The sequence below is a fragment of the Pteropus alecto genome, unplaced genomic scaffold (assembly GCF_000325575.1).
Source record: "Pteropus alecto unplaced genomic scaffold, ASM32557v1 scaffold121, whole genome shotgun sequence".
Lineage (NCBI taxonomy): Eukaryota > Metazoa > Chordata > Mammalia > Chiroptera > Pteropodidae > Pteropus > Pteropus alecto.
Genome location: NW_006434369.1, coordinates 9,423,597 through 9,442,883, shown reverse-complemented (window position 1 = coordinate 9,442,883; position 19,287 = coordinate 9,423,597). Strand labels below are relative to the sequence as shown.

The following is a 19,287-nucleotide window of genomic DNA, read 5'->3' as shown; positions in this document are numbered from 1 at the left end:
ACCAGCAATAAATGAGAGTTCCTGTTGCTTCACATCCTCACCAGCATTAGGTGTTGTCAGTGTTTTGGATTTTGGCCATTCGATAGAGCCAAAATATTTTCTGAACAATCAGATGCAAAAAGTGAAAGGAGAAATGGAGTATATTATCAACTAAGACAGAAAAGACTGAGGGGGAGCAGATTTTGTGGCAAAGATCAGGAGTTCCTTCTTGGACATGTTGATTTGAAAGTCTTTATTAGTCATCCAAGTAGTGATGTCAAGTAGGCATTTGTCATAACAAATATCTGAAAATATGCTTGTGGGACCCATCAGCATGTAGACAGTGAAACCATGAGACTGAATGAGATCAACAAGAGTGTGAGTATGAATAGAGGACACAGCCAAGGGCTGAGTCCTGGGGCATCCCAACAGGAAGAGGTCTGGAAAAGAGCAGGATTCAGCAAAAGAAAAGAAGAGCAAACAATTAGAAGAGTGGAAGGAAGAAACAAGAGACTATGGAGTCCTGGAAAAAAGTGAAGAAAGTATATGAGGATGGAATGATCCTCAGACAATGCTTCTCAGACATCAAGTCAAATGAAGTCTGAGAACTGACCATTGTATTTAACAATGTGAAGACTCCTGGTGACTTTGGCAGGAGGAGTTTCAGTGGGGTTGTGGGTCGAATAGGTTAAAGAAGAAACTGGAAGAGAATAGTAGAAGATAGTAACAATAACTTAAAAGAATTTTGCCCCAAAGGGGAGCAAACATATTGAGTCATAGATAGGAGAGGAGCTGAAGAGAAGGCTTTTCTTAGTCAAGAGGAATTATAGCAGAGTAACCCCATAGAAAGGGGAAATGATGATGGAGAGGGAGGAGAGACTTGCCAGAGTAAACCACAGTAGATGAGATGTAGTGCAGGAGGAGAGAGGTTGTCTTCACATAGGAGTTTGGCTAGTTCAGCTATGGTGAAAGGCAGCAACAACACACAGAAATATGCTGTCTGTAACACTTGACATGCTCACTGTGACACTGCAGAAGTGTGGGTTGTCTTTAGAGAGCCAGAGCAGGCAGAAGTAAATGTTGTCCCTTGGTGACTTCAAATGTTTCTTTGTTAATGTGTTCAGAGATCTGTTTTGTAGGTGACCTTTTCCTTCATGAGAAGGTGAAGGACACATATGTTTCTATTTTAACTTCCCCAGACAGACATCCCAATGGCATTTGAAGCAATCATCTACGACTCTTTCTGTGTTTGGCTTCTAACCTATTTCTATTCTGAGTCCATGCCACCAAGCTCTTGCCCTTTGCCTTTATCTTAAATTTTGGTCCTTTTCTGGACTTTTAAAATCGGCACTTGGATTCTGGTTTCCTGGTTAGATTTTAGTACTAACTTTGGCAAGGACTCATCTCTAGCTCCTGGCTGCCTTGAGCTGCATGTCCTTCTCTATTTCCAGCTCTTGAGGCCCAGCCCCTGACTCTGGCTTGGTTGCCTAATTCCCTGCCCTGGATCTCCTCCACCACCTCTCAAAAAGGAGAAGATACATTCAGTTACAGCTGATATTTTATAGTGAAACACAATTCAAGATAGCAAAGTGAATTATCACTGATTTTATAAATATATATACACATGTATATTGTATATGATAATAATGTACACACATACACATAAATAATTATTTGGCATAATATAAACAAGGCTTATATATCAATAACAACTGAAAGCATCCTATGATGAAACAAATCACATGGGATGCTGTGGTAGGCAGAATTCTAAGATGGTCCCCGAAATTTCTCACTCCATCCCCAGTATATGCATCCTGTGTAACTCCTAGAACTGTGAAGATGATAGATTTTACTCCTGTGATGATATGTTATATGGCACAATTGACTTTACAAAGGGTCATCATCCAGGTAGTACTGACCCAGTCACAGGAGTCTTTTAAAAGCAAAGAGTTTTCTCAGCTTGTCTCAGAAGAAGTTAGAAATGCCAAAATAGAGACACCGGATCCTCCAAATTCACAATTTTTTTTTTTTATCATGGATATCTGATGTTTTCAAATGACATAGAAATTCCTTAAGTTCTATATCTAGAAATAAACTTTTAGACATTTCTAAAATCCTGAAATTAAAGAGTTTTTAAAAAATTTATTGGGCTATACTACAACTAGGCCTAATGGAGAAGCTTCTAGACTATAGATTGAGCACTTGATAGTGTTGATCTGTAACAATGGCATGGCAATCCTCTTGTTACTTCCAGAATCAGTGAGGTACTGAGAAGGGGCTAGTAGAGCTTGGACAGGAAAAACCATAGGAGGCCAGGGCTATCAAACTTCAAAATCTCTTCCAGATCTGATATTCTGTGAGTAAGATGCCAGGGCTGGATGAAGGCCAGGCAGGAGGAATGAGAACAGTGTTAGCATGCTAAATTGGGATCTAATCCTAAGAAGTATTGAGTTGGTTTATCAGAGTCCAACAACAAATGGATTGGAGAGCTAAAACGATTGGGGACCATGGGACAGTCAAGGAAAACCACAGGAAGTTAGTGTCAGGAACTTAGAATTACTGAGTTTCTGCATCCCACTCAGTACCATCGCAGGTTCTTTGCATATGCATTTTCTTCTCAACTACCTTATAAGATCAGGTTCTATTGTCTTCATTTTACAAATGCAGAAATGAAGACAACTCAGAGTGAATAAATGACTTACCTTTGATTACATACCTAGTAAAGTGACAGAGTTAGAATTAGAACTCAGGTGATTTTAGTTGGCATCACCTGCCAACTATTTCCTGATGGCTCCTCCTTTTTTAAAAGAGGCACTACTGAACCCATGTCAATTATAGTAATTCTATTCAATGAAAATTTCTTGAGCACCTACTACATACTGGGCACTATACACAGTGCTAGCTAGATCTGTGTTTCTTTGCTCTGTCATCCATAGTCTAGTGATAACTCACAGAGTAGGACTAATGGGGAACAGGGATTTTTGTGAGTTCTATGAATATGGTAGCAGCAATAAAGACACAGCAGGCATACTGAATGCCTACTGTGCTTTAGACACTATGCTAAATGCCAGAAATGCCATAGGCAGCAAACCATTCCTCTTATTTCATGACTATGTAGATTTTCTTGCTGTTCTTATCCTAGGAGAGGTCTTTGCAAACTTCAGAATGGTCTTTAAATGGTCTCAAAACCTTTAAGGGAGGACTTCTAAGGACTTGCTCCATCTAAAAATGAAAGTAGACCAATTGGCCTGGATGGGAGCAGCAGAAAGAAGCCAAGAGATTTCCAGTAAATACATGGCTGAAGAGTTTGGGTAAGCTCCAAGCCCAAAAAGTCTCTGTCACAGTCATCTAAAGAAAGCAGGGAAAGAATATGATTTTAACTATGAAAACTGGAGCCCTATCAATAAATCCTGTCTGAGCAAAAGTGTTAAAAGAGAAGATTGTCTGACTAGAACTTAAAAACAGGATATTATAATAGAAATCAGGAATTTGTTAGTGTTATTCTAATACTGCCAACTGAAGCAGAGATTGGAGTCACTTAGAGAGATATTAGCCGTTGGGAAACAAGGATGATTTTTCCCTCCCTGGTGTTCTTAAAATTATCTCATTTTCTTTTATTTCTAATTCCATGAACATATTAAATTTTCTGATTAAGATTTTGATTTTGGTGTCAGAAATTGGGATATAGATTCCGAACAACTTGTTAAATTGGAAGTCTTATTTATACATCTGTCATTTATACATTTGATTAATATAAGTCGATCTCAAATAAGTTGAGTGATTTACTTAAGAATGATCCTACAAGATGCTAATATCTAGGAATGGTCATTTTCCAGGGTCTGGTCCTTTGATTTAAAAGAAATAAAGTAGTAAAGAAACGATATTTTGAAGTTAAATACCAGAACCTGGGAAAGAGGGGCAATGCCCAGTATTACCATTCCAGGGACTTTTGAGAGATTGTTTGGCCCCATTTCTATGATATCTTTGTGACTTCATTAATTAGGGGGGGGGAAAAAAAAAAGCCCTTAAGAGATAGTTTTTTGAAAGTGGTTACTAGTAATCAATAGGCCATGACTGAAATTCACTTCTTCCTTAGCCACTTTAGTGTTCTAAAGTATCATGAGGCTTCTTGCCCTGGAACCTACAGGTAGAATGCAACTCCTGGACTTTATGCTAGTTAATTTTATGACAAGTTTTTTTTTTTTTACAATGGTCTTTCGTCTTAAAGAGTTAGATTTATTCATCCTTGAATTTGCAATCAGAAAATTGAATCCACTCTTAATGGAGCTAAAGGCAGAGTTAGTTGTGTTGATCCTCAAAACCTCTGAATTATGTTTTTCTTTTGTCCTCTTGACCCTATTGGGGTCAAGAAGCAGTGTTTATATTAGAAACAACTGTTTGATATTTCTGGCAGAGAGTGAAACTCTTTTACTGGCTAAGGTCTTCCCTTGGGTGCCCAAAATGAATCATTTAAATGGCATTTGCTGGGACATGGCTTCTAAATAGAAGAGTGATCTAAAAAGTCTTCCAGATTTCAATGCTGAAGTAGATGACTACAACATAAGACCAAGGTTTACAGCAGGCTGTGGATTGTATTTCATAGATATAATGTCTAAGAAATGACAGATGGAGCTTATCAACAATATGCTTCTTAAAAATGTTTTATTTTTTATCATGGTCAAAAAAAAAAACACATAGCATGAAGTTTACCATTTTATTCATTTTTAAGTATACAATTCAGTAGTATTTAGTCGCATTTTTGTGCAACACTACAAAACTTTTTCACCTTGTAAATCGGAAGCTCTGTATCCATTGAACACCTCATTCTTCCTCCCAGCACCAGCCTGTGGCAACCTCCATCTCCTTTATGTATCTTTGAATTTGACTACTTTAGATATCTTGTATAAGTGGAATCATACAGTCTTTGTCTTTTTGTGTCTGGGTAACAATATGCTTTTAATAATAACTCTAGTTCCTAACACAAGTTTCTCAATTGTACATTCTTTTAGTTGAGAAGCAGAGGAAGACTTTGTCATCATGGTAATAATTAACACATACTTCAGTGTTCCAGTCAATATGCTAAAAGCTTCATATTCAGTATGTCCTCGCAAAAGCTCTTGGAGGTAGATTCCATGACTAGTTCCATGTTACAGATGAGGACACAGGACTAGATAGGTTAGGTAACTGGCCCAATGTCACACCATGCCAAGGGACACACAACCTCGACAATGGGATGTTGGCCAAATGTCAGTCTAGGCTAATTCACCAGAGTGTGGAGGTACTGGAATTCAAAAGAAACTGATCAGCCTTGCACAACAGGGCCTGATAAACAGAACAGACACTGTGTCATTTTAAACAACAATCAGCATAAATTAAATTGGAACTGAAATGTATGTGTGATTATTGCCTCTTCACAAAATAAATGAAATGCAAGCTGAGCGAATCTAAAAAGCAAATCATTTTCTCTCTTTCTAAGGAGACCACCCATGGGTCTCTGTTCATTGGTACTAAGAGCACCATAAGTGGTTATACAATGGGTCTCCAAGTATACTACTACTGAGCTAAACCAAGCATTCAAGGGAAAATAAAACAGTAAATGTATGTTACAAATTCTATTAAAGAAACATTTTACTTCATCAAAAAACAAATAAGCACATTGAACTCATTATAAAATGATGAAAACATCATTTTGTCACAGTCTTAAGCAGCTGGTTTTAGTTTAAATGATTAATTGGAAGTTAATTAATCATAAACGACCGAGCAAATACCCTGTCGAACATTTACCTTTAATAAGCAATCATGTGCAGTTCACCCTACAGAAACATAGCATCTAAAACTTTACATAGGATGAGAGCAAAGATGCTTTCATGTTTCAGGAATCCTATATATAATCTATGTTAAACACATGAAGTTTGGCTTTAGAAACTCTGAGTGAATATTAACAACTTAAACCAAATACAATAAAATGATTGCAGAATGAAATTTAGAGTTTTTGTTTTCTCAGAATAAATTGGTTTCAAGGTGGAAATAAGAACAATGAAACAAAAGAAAATTAAAATAGGGGATGATTTCAAGTGATAATAAACATTTGTTTTAAAGAGTCAAAATTAGATGAAAAAATTACCACATCATCATTTGTGCTGAGAAATTACCATTAATCTCCTCCTGCCATGACAATAGAAGAAAAAGAATGATGGAGGAAGAATAGAATTAATCAAAACATAAAATCAAAATAAATGATACTCTTCCCTTTCATGAAAACAAACAGCAATAACAACGACAACGCTTTGAGAAGAGATTTAAGAGTTTCTTAATTTAGATTGGAATGTCTCCACTGAAATGAAGTCAGAAGTAGTCATTGTGTTTGTCTACACTCTTATCTGTCTCTAGGTGTGTCAGTCTTATCTATTTTTAGAACATAAGATTCTTGAGCCTAAGAGTTATGATTTACTCATATGCAACACAGTGAAATTGGTGTATAAATCTAGAAACGATTATCTTTGCACAAATCTGAAGTGTTATTGATGAATTTTTACCCTCATATATATAGTGCTGCATAATTATCGCAATAAATGTGTTTAAGGACATGGATGGTCTGAACACACCCCAAAGCGAGGGAACAACATCAGCAGGCTTGGATGACATTGTGAGGTGTTATTTGCCAGTGAATGTGAACATCTATCTGGCCTGCTGGTATAACAGAGGAGGCCTCATTAGAGCACCAAAAGGAATCTGATAGAACTTTACTCTGCATAGCCATTAGGGAACCAACCATTACATACATAGGTCAGTTTTGTCAATCTTTGAGTATTAACATTTATAATCCTTGGCCTTTATTAAACACATAATGTGAAAATGTCTGAATCCTTAGATTGTGTGGTACACAATGAACCCTTTTAAAGACATTTAAATATTACTTCGACTCACATAGCATTTATTGTTTTGTGTTCAGAGCAATGCATGAAGCATTGGATATACAAAAATGGTAACTATGCTTTTTCTCAGTGAGATTACACTCCAATGTAGAAGACATATTATCAATTTTTTAACAGAAATTAGTAGATAAAGATATACATATACATACACACATATGTATGTACATATATATTATATGTGTGTGCGTGTGTATGTGTGTTAAAAATAATCTGGAGATAAGGATTGAGGTGCAAGAGAGAGAGAGATCTAGAATGACTCTCCTGGGTTTCTGGACCAAGTTACTGTGTAGATTATGGAGCCTTTTGCTGAGATGAAAATGGGACTATCTCACAAGGAACAAAGATTAAGGAGATAATGATGAGCTCATTTGTGAGTTGCTATTAATGAAGATGAAGATGGTATGAGATATATGGCCTTAACAGTGGCCCGAAAATTGACATGTCAAAAAAGTCATTTATGTTAGCCCACACTTTGGGCTTATTGTTATAAAAATGAAATGAAATCTTTCATACACCACACTCTCACACACACACATTCACATATTACTCATGTCCAAAGAACATTGTATCTTTAGCTCAGTGCAGGTGGCTGTTTGTTCCATCTAAGTACTAAGCAGCTGTTCTAACTTCTATATCTTCATCGAAGGTTGTCATCTCCTCTGTGGTCAGAGTGCCACCTATTTACTGCTCTTCTGACCACATTTAAGTTGCTGCCATGACTAAAGTAACCACTTCTCTCTTCGGCTTTCTACTGAGTTTTTTTTCCTTGACCTATATCTTGCCAAGTCTTTGTTTCTTGGCCTTCAAACTAATACACAAACCAACACGAAGTGACTTTTTCCAATGTCACCATCAACCACAGTGCTCCAAAGAAGCTCTCCCAGCAACAAGGCTCTCACCTCCTCTCAAAGAGTTGAGAGTCATGAGTTGTGAACGCTCAGCCACTGCCTTCTTGCCTCCAGAAAGGATGGGCTGGTGTGAATACAGTTTGCTCTGCCCATTCCTAATTTCAGTCGTTTTAGAAATCTGAAGTTTTCAAGTATTTCCATTTTTGAAAAGCATAGTTATACTATGTGCTATTTCCGAATTTGATGTTTTTACTAAAGGCAAGCATGCTCAAATATAAAAGTTATTTTTACCTTAATTTCTACCAGAAATATTTTGAAATGGTGATTCTCATGCCATAGTAAATCTGCAAGAGTAACAAATAGATACTACACTAATTTCATATTATGAAGGGACTTGTATGACATGTTCAGGAGGCTGGACTATGTTCTGAAGGCAAAGAAAAGCCCTAGAAGGATTTGGATAGAGAATGACAGTCTTTTTTCACTTGCCCCTCTCCTTCCAAGATAAAAGAAGTCAGAATTCTCAGAATGAAGCTCTGTTTTCTGGTACCTTTTGTTTCTGTGGAAATCAAGAGGATGACAACTCCAGACACAGTGAGACTAGCTCTGCATTATTTGGTTTTCTTTTTATCCACACCTGAACAGTCCCTGAGTGTACTGTGATCACCCATTTCTTTGTGTTTTCCCCATTTTTCCACTTCCTGTGTGTCTCTCCCGCTCCTGATGGACATGTGACATCTTATTCTTTTACCACTCAGTTCAAGTGTGGCTTTTTGGAAAGCATTCTCGTCTCCCTTGTCTGAGTCACCATACCATTAATAAGATATCTTTATTATAGTTTTTACAGTGTATGTGACCATCACATGGAAAAGGAGCCCTGCTCTATGTATCCCCAGAAACTATCAAAGGCCCTGACACTTCTTAGACTCCATAAGCATTTATAGACTGGGATGAAACTGATTGAATTAAATAAGGATAATTTAATTGGCTGGCAATTTTTTTCTTTAAGCTTGTGAAATCCCTGTGGGATAAAGTGATATTATCAGCATCATGAGACCAATACTAGTGGACAATAAAAGATCAGAGATGCGTACTCTAACTCCCTAAATTTCATTACTTGTACTCCCCACAATGCTAATGACATAGAGTAAAAAAAAAAAAGAAACAAACAAACAAACAAAGAAGGGCTTAGGGAGCAAATATGACAAGGAATTACTTCAATATTGATGGAATTATTCCTCCAAAATGAAAAAGTAAAGAATTATATGCATGCTATCAATTACCTCAGATCAGACCTTATCTTTTCCCAAAATTTGACCTTTATGTTTCACATGAGGTTCTTCCTCATACATGCCATAGGATAACTCTTGGTTAGACCTCTCCCCTACTCTGCTGTCAGATACACCTCTCTTGGCCAAGCCTGCCCAGCACAGTAGTTAGTTTGGTGGTATTCACCTGTTCCTCTTTTAATTCTCGGTCCCTGATAGTCTTTTTCTGTATGTTCCTGAATTGTATTTTCTGTCAATCACCCTCTGTTACTTTGTCGATTTCTTCTTCTCTTTTCATGTGTTGTTTTCTGTATGATAATTGGCTTTCTTTATTTCAAACTGAGTAATTGGAAAACTCAGCATTCTCTATACATCATTTTTAAATAATGAGTTTAAACATTTTTATACACGGTTTACTAATTACACATGTTGCTTAAGAAATAATTTGCTCACAATAAAAGGCAAATACGCGAGATGATGTGTTAAGTAATTGATGGGAGGAATCCTTTCACAATGTATATGTATGTCGAATCATCACATTGTACACGTTAAGTATCTTTGATTTGTCAATTACCTCAATTAAACTGAGGGAAAAAGAATCCAAACTAATAAATCAATTTCTCAAGTAATTTAAAATTTTAAAGACAACCATACCTTAGCACTTCTTTATTTTTATGTATAATTGTAAATAATTATAATTCATATGGTACCAGAATTTCTTTTAAAATTCTTATGTTTGTCATTAGATTAGGAAGATGAAAAGATGATAGAGAGAAAGAGAGATAGATGACAGATATAGATATAATCAAATGATCCAACTGGAAAAGTATGATGCTTTAAAAAATCTATATGAAGTAGTTGTCCATTTTTAACTGATGTGCTTTCTTCTCAATTATATTATCTATAGTCAATATTATAATATGAATTATTATTTTTGTATATGTGACACATTTTTCCTTTTTTGAAATCTGTCTTATAGCTATAAATGACATGAGTTAAAATTGTGTCTAACACTTATGTTATTTAATTGATGAATATTGTTCTTTACTGGCTTGCTTTTAATGTCTTATTTACCATGAATCTTTAAATTCCAAGCTCCTCCCTTACTATGGGCCTTTTCTAGAATTCTAGAAGAGGGTCTAATAATATGTTAACATCATTATAAACCTTTTCAAAAATCAGATATTTTAGTCACATTTGGTCTCTTTTTATTCTCACTTCCTCTCCATTTTAATAAGCTTCATGTCAAATGGCATCACAGAGACTATAGGCATTTAGGTGATCTAAGGGAAGTTGAGTTCACAATACATTTTAGTGGGATGTGTTTATGTGGTTTGCTCTCATTTCTGAGTATAGTTTAGTTATTGCTACTGTGTCTATGTAGGAATGGCTTCCAGGAATAGACACAATATGTTTGAAATGTACAGAGTCAGGAGTAAGTCTGTGAAAAATCCTTCCATGTGAAATGATAAGAACAAGGTTGCATTCTCAGCAATGCCTTGTCATAGCAGAAAATTTCTCCTGATGATGTGCATAAATAATTAAAACTTGATAATGCAGTATATGTACTTTTCACATGTCCAGGCAATAAAATTATTTGTTATGCATTTCTATATGATATCAATAGAAATTATTCTGACATTAAGAAGCAAATGTTTAAAAGCTCAGTTAGTATTTAAAAAACAGTTCATTAAAAGAAACAAATTTCAAATAGAAGCAGTAAATAAGCCCTAGAACTGTTTGACTTTCCAGTTAAGGAAGATAAGTGAATAATATTAACAAATTGGAAAAAGATTCATGCTTTTTGCTGATTTGTGAGGAAATATTAACATCAGGAAGATAACAATACAAAACCATAATGCCTTCAAGGACAATTAGTTAAATGAGAGTAACCAATTCAAAAAGTGTTTTAAGATTAGACCCTACAAAGAAAACTTAAAATGTCTCAATGTCTTCTAATTTATATATGAAAGAAACTTGTTAGAGGTTTTCCAAATTCAGCAAAAATACTAAAATTTTACATATTATCCATATGTGTCGTGAAGCTATAAGAAACTTTATTACTCTGTCAAGTTAAAGAAAGTGTTTTGATCAACTATGATAGAAAATACTAGATTATCTTTTTATTCTTTCTTTAGAAAACAATATTTAAAAAATCATTCACATAAGAAGAGGCAATACAGCCCAAAAAATAAAGGAGAAAAGTGTTACAGAGTGTGTCAAGCAGTTAATAAAAATTTTATTTGTTTTTACCAGATTTTGTGATTTCTATGATATTTATCAGCTTTGTTTTGTCATTCTAAACTGATATTTTGTTTCTAATTTTGCATTCACATTTTTATATTACTTTGTTTAAAGAAAGCTCTAAAATTGATTAAGCTTGAGCTGCATGGAATTGGATACAACCTCTATATCATGCTTAGAGAATTATTACTGATTAAAAACATGATTAATTTTCCATATCCAAAATCATTAATCAGTCTGAAATTTATTTTAAATTATGGTATGGAATGAAAAATTTGCCTTTTTTCTTCAAAATGGTTAGTCAATTGTTTCAACACTATTTTTAAATAGTATATGTATATATATACTTTTTTCCTATTGCCAATAAAGATCACTTTAGCACATATTAAATTCTTAAGTATGCTTGAAATCCTAGCATTTTCACTCCAGTCATTGTTGTATCTATTCCCGTTCTACTGTTTTAATTATATTTTAAAAATATGTTTCAAAAAAATGTGAGGAAAAAAATCTCATCTCAGTCGTTTTGAGAATTTTCTTGGTTATTGCAGTTTATTTTCCTACTTGAACTTTGAAATTACTCAGTCGTATGTTATAAAAAGAAGTCTACTAGAATTCTGACAAATTTGTAATTAATTTAGCAAAAACTGATATCTTAACAATATTGAGTCTTCTCATCAGACAGCATCATTTTTTTTTTTTTTTTTGTAGTTGTCCATGTCCTTTAGAATAGCGGTCCCCAACCTTTTTGGCACCAGGGGGACAGGTTCATGGAAGACTATTTTTCCACAGACTAGGGCGGGGGGAAGGGGGATGGTTTGGGGATCATTCAGGAGCATTACATTTATTGTACATTTTATTTCTATTATTATTACATTGTAATATATAATGAAATAATTATATAACTCACCAGAATGTAAAATCAGTGAGAGCCCTGAACTTGTTTTCCTGCAACTAGACGGTCCCATCTGGGGGTAATGGAAGACAGTGACACCCGAAGTGTGTTGCTTATGTCCGGTCTACTCCATAATCTCGTTTTGGTTGCTGTCACTGCAGACAACCCTACTTCACAAAGATAAGATGTTGGAAATAGAAACAGGCTTTTAGTGCTTTTGTGGCAATCTCAGGATACTCCGCCTTAACTTTAACCCAGAATATATGGAGATTTGAAGTTGTCTCGCACATACTTTTAAGGGCACTGTCATTTGCAATCTCAAGTAGTTGATCATCTTCTAGTATGGACAAAGTCGATTCACCTGGCTTATTCACAAATTGGTCGCAGATCCATTCCTTCCCAGTTAAAGGGTTTTTGTGGTTGGGAAGTAAAGCTCAAACTCTTTTGAAAGCTGAGATAGGTGATCATGCGCCACCTGGGAGAAAGAAGGCCCTGGCTCAGCCTCTTTCAAAATCTCTGCTCATGTTTGAAACATGTCAAAAATCCCAGTGTTCACTCATCACTCTCATAATTTCAGTTTGGCTTTGAATGCAGCCACTTTAATTGCCATCTTGAACACAGTAGTCGTTCTCCCCTGAAGTGACAGGTTGAGTTTGTTAAGCAAATTGAATACGTCACACAAGTAAGCAAATTTGCAAGCCATGCTGTGTCACTGGAATGTGCTGCAAGTGGTGACTGTTTTTCTAAAAGAAATCTCTGGAGAGGGTCTCATAACTCAAAAACTCTGGCCAATGATCTACCTTTAGAAAGCCATCTCACTTCTGTGTACAAGAGAAGACGTGTGTGCGCTGCATCCATCTCCTCACAGAGCTACGCGAACAGACCTGAGTTAAGGGCATGTACTTTAATGTGGTTGATCATTTTAATCACTTCTCACAAAATGTTATTAAGTTCAGGTGATATTTTTCGGCTAGCCAACATTTCTCTATGGATGACACAGTGCACAGACTCACACTCAGAAGCGACCTCTTTGACCCGAGTAGTGAAACCAGAAAGCCATCCAGTCATGGCAGCCGCTCTGTCTGTGCATATACTGACACAAAATGACCAATTCGGTCTTCCTGATATGTGATCAAAGACTTGAATAGTTCTGCAGCCGTGGTGTTCGCACATCCTCCTGAGAAACTGATTGCACAAAAAACAAGCATTGTTGCCTTGCCGTCAACATCGGTAGACTCATCCACCTGGATTGCATACCACGGTGACTCATTAATCCCCTCTAACAATTGTGCCTCAATATCCTCTGCTATTTCATCAATTTGTCTAGTTACGGTGCTAGCTGAAAGAGGAACACACGCCACCTTTTGAACTGCAGCCTCCCCTAAAAGTTCATGACAAATGTCCTTAGCAGCAGGCAGGATCAACTCTTCACCAATAGTAAAGGGCCTCTTAGCTTTAGCAATGTGGTTAGCCACTAGAAATGATGCTCAGTGTAGACACATTTGATGAAGTGGTAGCCTTCAATAATTGCTTCTGTTCTTTGTGTTCACATTAAAAAAAAAAAAAAAGCCTCCAAAACTTTTTTTTTTAAATGCAGGGTGCTTGGTCTCCATATCACAAAGCAGTTTTGAAGGTTTCGGGGCTTTGTTGGATAGCAGGTCGCTACATACTATGCAAAGCAGGCTTGGAGAATGTGAATCACCTGTTGCAATGAACAGTAATTTAAGTAGGACTTGATATATTCTTTCAAATGCAGCTTTCTTTTTTTGTTGGCAGTCTTAGAGGCTTCTGCTGTCTCACCATTGGACCTTCCCCCTTTACTAAGAAGCTTTCCAGTGACGTTTGTTTTTCACTCATTTTGGCTAGGGTTAGCTTACCAAAACTGAGACAAGAGTGCAGTGTGGGAAAGAGGCACAGACAGAAGTGGTAAACAAAATAATGGGCGGGCCACGCGCAATCTAAAGTGTTGGATTCTAACTTAAAGCCTGCCACCATATGCAGCTTAATTATCACTTGCCACTCAATGATAGGATTTTGATATGAGTCTGCAAGAGATTGATTTATTATGGTCTCTGTGCAGTCAAACCTGTGCTAATGTTAACTCATATTTGTAGCCACTCCCCCAGAGCTAGCATCACCACCTCAGCTCTACCTCAGATCATCTGGCATTAGATTCTCATAAGGAGCACAGAACCTAGATCTCTCACATGCACAGTTTACAGGAGTGATTGCGCTCCTATAAAAATCTAATGCCTGATGATCTGAGGTGGAGCTGAGGTGATGATGGTAACACTGACCAGCGGCTGCAAATACAGATGAAGCTTTGCTCACTCGCCTCCTGTGTGACCCAGTTCCTAACAAACCCGTAGCAGCCCGTGGCCCAGAGGTTGGGGACTCCTGCTTTAGAACATGTTATAAATGTTTTCTTTGTGGATACTATGTGTTTCTAATTAAATATATGTCTAAGTAATTTGCTCTTGTTGCTGTTTTACAGAGCACTCTTCTTGGTTACTGTGGTTATTATTGTTTTATAATTAATATGCCTGTTTGTGTTTTGTAAATGCTCATTTTACTGAACTTTCTTATTTATTTTAAGAATTTTTCAGCAGCAAACATTGATATCATTGATACTTCCTTTGATCTGAATATTTTATAATTTTTTTAGCTTTTCTCATTATATTGGCTAAGATTCCATCATAAAATAGTAGCTAACTGTTTAGTTATTTATGACTTCTATAGGAATGCATTCTGAAACAGAGAGAGTGAGAGAAAGAGAGAGAGAGCGCTAGAGTGAGAGCCATCTAGGTATCTATGTACCTAACTGTATACATAGACATTTTTGTATGTGTATGTATGAATATATATGTATGTTGAAAAATATTCTTTCTAATTCCTTAAATACTTTGCAAACATGATTATTGAACTAAACTAGGTACTTTTGGAAGACATCTATTGATGTGGTCATTTTATTTTTTATCATCTGTATCTATTACATTATTAGATTCCTTGCTAAACCATTAGATTCCAAGAATAAACACTATTATGGTCGTAATTTGTTGTTCTTTTAATATATCTGGATTGATGGTATTTCATTTAGGATTTTTTTCTCCTCTATAATCATAAGTGAAATTTAGCTGTAGTTTTCTTTCATTGTGATGATTTTATCAGGTTTTGGTACAAGGTTAAAATAAACTGGGAAGATTTCCATCTTTCTTTATTCTCTGGGGGTATTTTAAATTGCAAAAGAACTCTATAATTTCAGAGACTAAAATAACATCCATAAAATCATCTGGTTTGGCAAATTTGGGAAGATAATTATCATCTTTTTCAATTTTATTCATGGTGTATCTTCTACATATTGAGCCAATTTTGGTTATTTATATATTCCATGCTGACAATCTATTTTATCATGACATTCTTACTTTACTCTATAAAGTTTTATAGAGAAGTGGCTCACAGGGTTTTGTCCTTGCCTTCCATCAAGTGAAAATATTTGAGTAAGCACCCCAATTTACTCATTTAATAATTGAATATATTTACTACTATATTCATGGATTACATTCATTATGAAACAAACTTAGCAACAGAGAAATATAAAGGAAAAGATAAAGATTGGATAAACTATTTTAAAATAATTTTAGTCTTTTTTTAGCTCCATAATGGAATAAAGAAAACTTTTGCTCCTTTAAAATAATCTTTTTTCCCCAACTTTATTGATATATAGTTGGCATATAACACTGTATAAGTTTAAGATATATAATGTATTGATTTGACACACTTATTTATATATTGAAAAATAATTAGCTAATACCTCCATCACATTATGAAATTACCATAGGATCTACTCTACTTTAGGATCTACTCACTTAGGAACTTTCAAGTAGATAATATAGTATTATTAGCTATAATCATCATGCTATATGTTAGAGACGTAGAACTTATTCATCTTAGAACTGAAAGTTTATCAGCTTGGACCAACCTCTCTCCATTTCCTCACCCCTCACCGCCCCCAGCCACTGGTATAAATAATCTTAATATTTTAATGAGCATCATATGATTAAATAAGCTTATTGTTTTTTTAATCTTGGTTTAATATTTTGTGATATGGTGACCAAAGAGTTTTTAATTCAGTTTTTTTATATATTTATCTTAAAAATCAGTTTTACTATAAAGATACCTCGCTAATACACAAAGGATCAAATTGAAAGAAATAAATACATCATTATCAGGCATACTAAATTATTATATTATATTTATTTAGACTCATTCACAAATTATTTAGACATAGGTTGAAATATTAAGAACTGTTCACCTTCCCTGAAGCCAACTAGTTGGTTTTTTTAATATAATCAGAAGTTTCCAAATTTTTAAATTTTTAACAAATATAAGAAAAACCACTGGGACAGTTTATTTTGAATATTTTTAAAGAAGTTTAGGTCATTTTGTGTCCAGGTTTTTAAAATTAGCATCTATAAAAAAATTTTATAAGTGTCAATGTTTTCAGCAACAAAATCACAAAATGGTGGAAACATTTCCAAACATTGATTCTCAAATTCCTGTCTCCATAGCAGAAGTTTCTTTCAAAAGCAGTTACATTCTATTTACCTGTAAAAATATTACCTTTATTTCTGAGTGGTAGAATTGCTAATATTTTTTCAGTGACTTCTGAGTTTATAGAACTGACAGTCATTTACTTGCACAGAAATAGTCAATGAATTAAAAATATTTGTCTTGATAAAGGAAATATGCATAACTCAGTGTTATCAAATTTAAATTTCAGATATCCTCTAAGAAGAAATAAGATCCTGTGTATTTCTTCATATTTTTCATCAAAAGTTCATAAATTTGCAAAGACATGATTCATAGAATTTGGTAATTGTTGACATTTAAAAAATAAAACTTAGGAGCAAGTCTAAGATGTTGGTGTAGGAAGGCCCTGAACTCATCTTCTCACACGAGCACACCAAATATGCACTTACATAGAAAACACTTCCTTTTGAAGAACAATTGAGGGTTGCCTAAACAGCTTCTGCACAACAAATGAAAGAAGGACCACACAGAGAAGGGTAGGAGAGACAAAGACATGGTAACCATGGGAATCCTAGCCTGATGAGGCAATCCACAATAGGGAGGGATATCACTGAGGGGCCCACATGCAGACTTGCCTGCACTGGAGCACAGTGATAACACAGCAATTTAAAGGACACCTAAAAGTCTATGGCCGTGCCACCCTGAATGTGCCTGATCATTACTGATCTCAGAAGCTAAGCAGGGTTGGGCCTGGTTAGTACTTGGATGGGAGGGATTCCACTTAGGAATACCAGGTACTGTAGGCATTTAAAATTGATTAATTAATTAAATTTTAAAAAAAAATTAATTTATTATGTGTATAGATTGAGGAATAATATTGGTGAAAAAATAAGAGAGTGGCTTCATAATGTAGTAGTTAGCATGTCTGCTTTACATGCAGAAGGTCCTGGGTTTGTGCCCCAGTTGGAGCCACGGATCATACCCCAGGTGCACCAGGACCCCTGAGTGCACCAAGGGGGCCAGGCTCCGGGTGCACCTAGCCCTGGGTGCACGCCAAGAGCATGTGGCAGGAAACACTCTGCCTTCAGAGATCCAGTTCTTAAGGGGAAATGGCAGCATCCATAGGTCAGGGGTGGAAGTTGGAGGGTAGGGAGAAATTAAAGAGGGGGAAAAAATTAAAAAATAAATAAATAAAATAAAAAAATAAAAGGCACCTAAAAAAATTCATTTACTACCCCCAAGGCACCTGACTAGTAGGTAGGGAATTGCAGGAACTCTTTTGAATCTATAAAAACTCTCTGGGATCAGAGATGCTGGCAAACACCATTGTTTCTGTTTCCCCTTCACCTAGATAGCATGAGCAGAAGATGAGTTCAAGCACTCAAGCCAACTGCAAAGCTGCAAAAGTATACAAGTTAACTTGCCCTGTGTCAACTCCAGACTCAGCTAGATGGCCTACCAGAGCACCCTTGGCAACATGCACCCTGACATACCTCAGACAACGTCCACCCTAGTTCCAGCTAACCAGCCTGCAAGGACACCACTGGCACTGTTAGTACTTACTGCAGCCTCAGCTGGCCTTCCAAAGATAACTGGCATGTGTAACCTATGCAGAGGTCGTTCCCATACAAAGCCGCTACTTCAAGATCAAGAGAGGTAGTTGTTTTGTCTAATTCATAGAAACAAACACTGAAAGTCAAACACAGTGAGGATAGAAGAAATACATTTCAAATGAAAAAGTCAAGAAAAAATTCCTAATGGAATAGAGATAAGTAATTTTTCTGATAAAGAAATCAAAGTAATGGTGATAAGGAGAAAAATAGAGGAACACAGTAAGAACTTTAAAAAAGAATTAGAAGATACAAAAAAGAATCAATCAAAGCTGAAGAATACAATAACTAAAATGAACAAATATATATACTAGAGGAAATCAACAACAAATTTGATAATACAGAAGAATATATTAGTGACCTGAAAGATAGAGTAGTGGAAGTCACCCAATTAGAAAAGAAAAAAGAAAAAAATTATGAGAATAATTTAAAGCAAGTATCCTCAACCCCCAAGCCGTGGACTAGTGGCCTATTAAGAATCCAGTTGCACAGCAGTAGGTGAACAGCAGCAAGGGAGTGAAACTTCATCTGTGTTTGCAGCTACTCCCCAGCACTAGCATCACTGCCTCAGCTCCACTTCAGATCATTAGGCATTAGAATCTCATAGGAGCACCAGTCCCTGGTTCCAAAAAGGTTGGGAACCGCTGATTTAAAGGACCCCTGGGACAATATCAAGCATACTAACATTTGCATTATGGGTGTCTCAGGAAGCAAGGATAGAGAGAAGGGGGTAAAAAAACTTACATGAAGAAAAAATGGCTGGAAATTTTCATAACCTGGAGAAGGAAACAGATATCCAAGTATAGGAAACAGAGTCCCGAACAAGATGAACCTAAAGAGATCCACACCAAGACATTAAAATTAAAATTGCAAAAGTTAAAGATAAAAGGAGAATGTTCAAAGAAGCAAAAGGAAAACAAATAATAATATACATGGAAAATACTCTAAGGTTGCCATTTGATTTCTCAGCAGGCCAGAAAA

General features: G+C 35.7%; 1 pseudogene; it reads left to right on the top strand.

The window, feature by feature from the left end:
- Nucleotides 1–17,379: 17,379 nt before the first annotated feature.
- On the top strand, nucleotides 17,380–17,502 carry LOC112477674 (annotated as a pseudogene).
- Nucleotides 17,503–19,287: the final 1,785 nt, after the last annotated feature.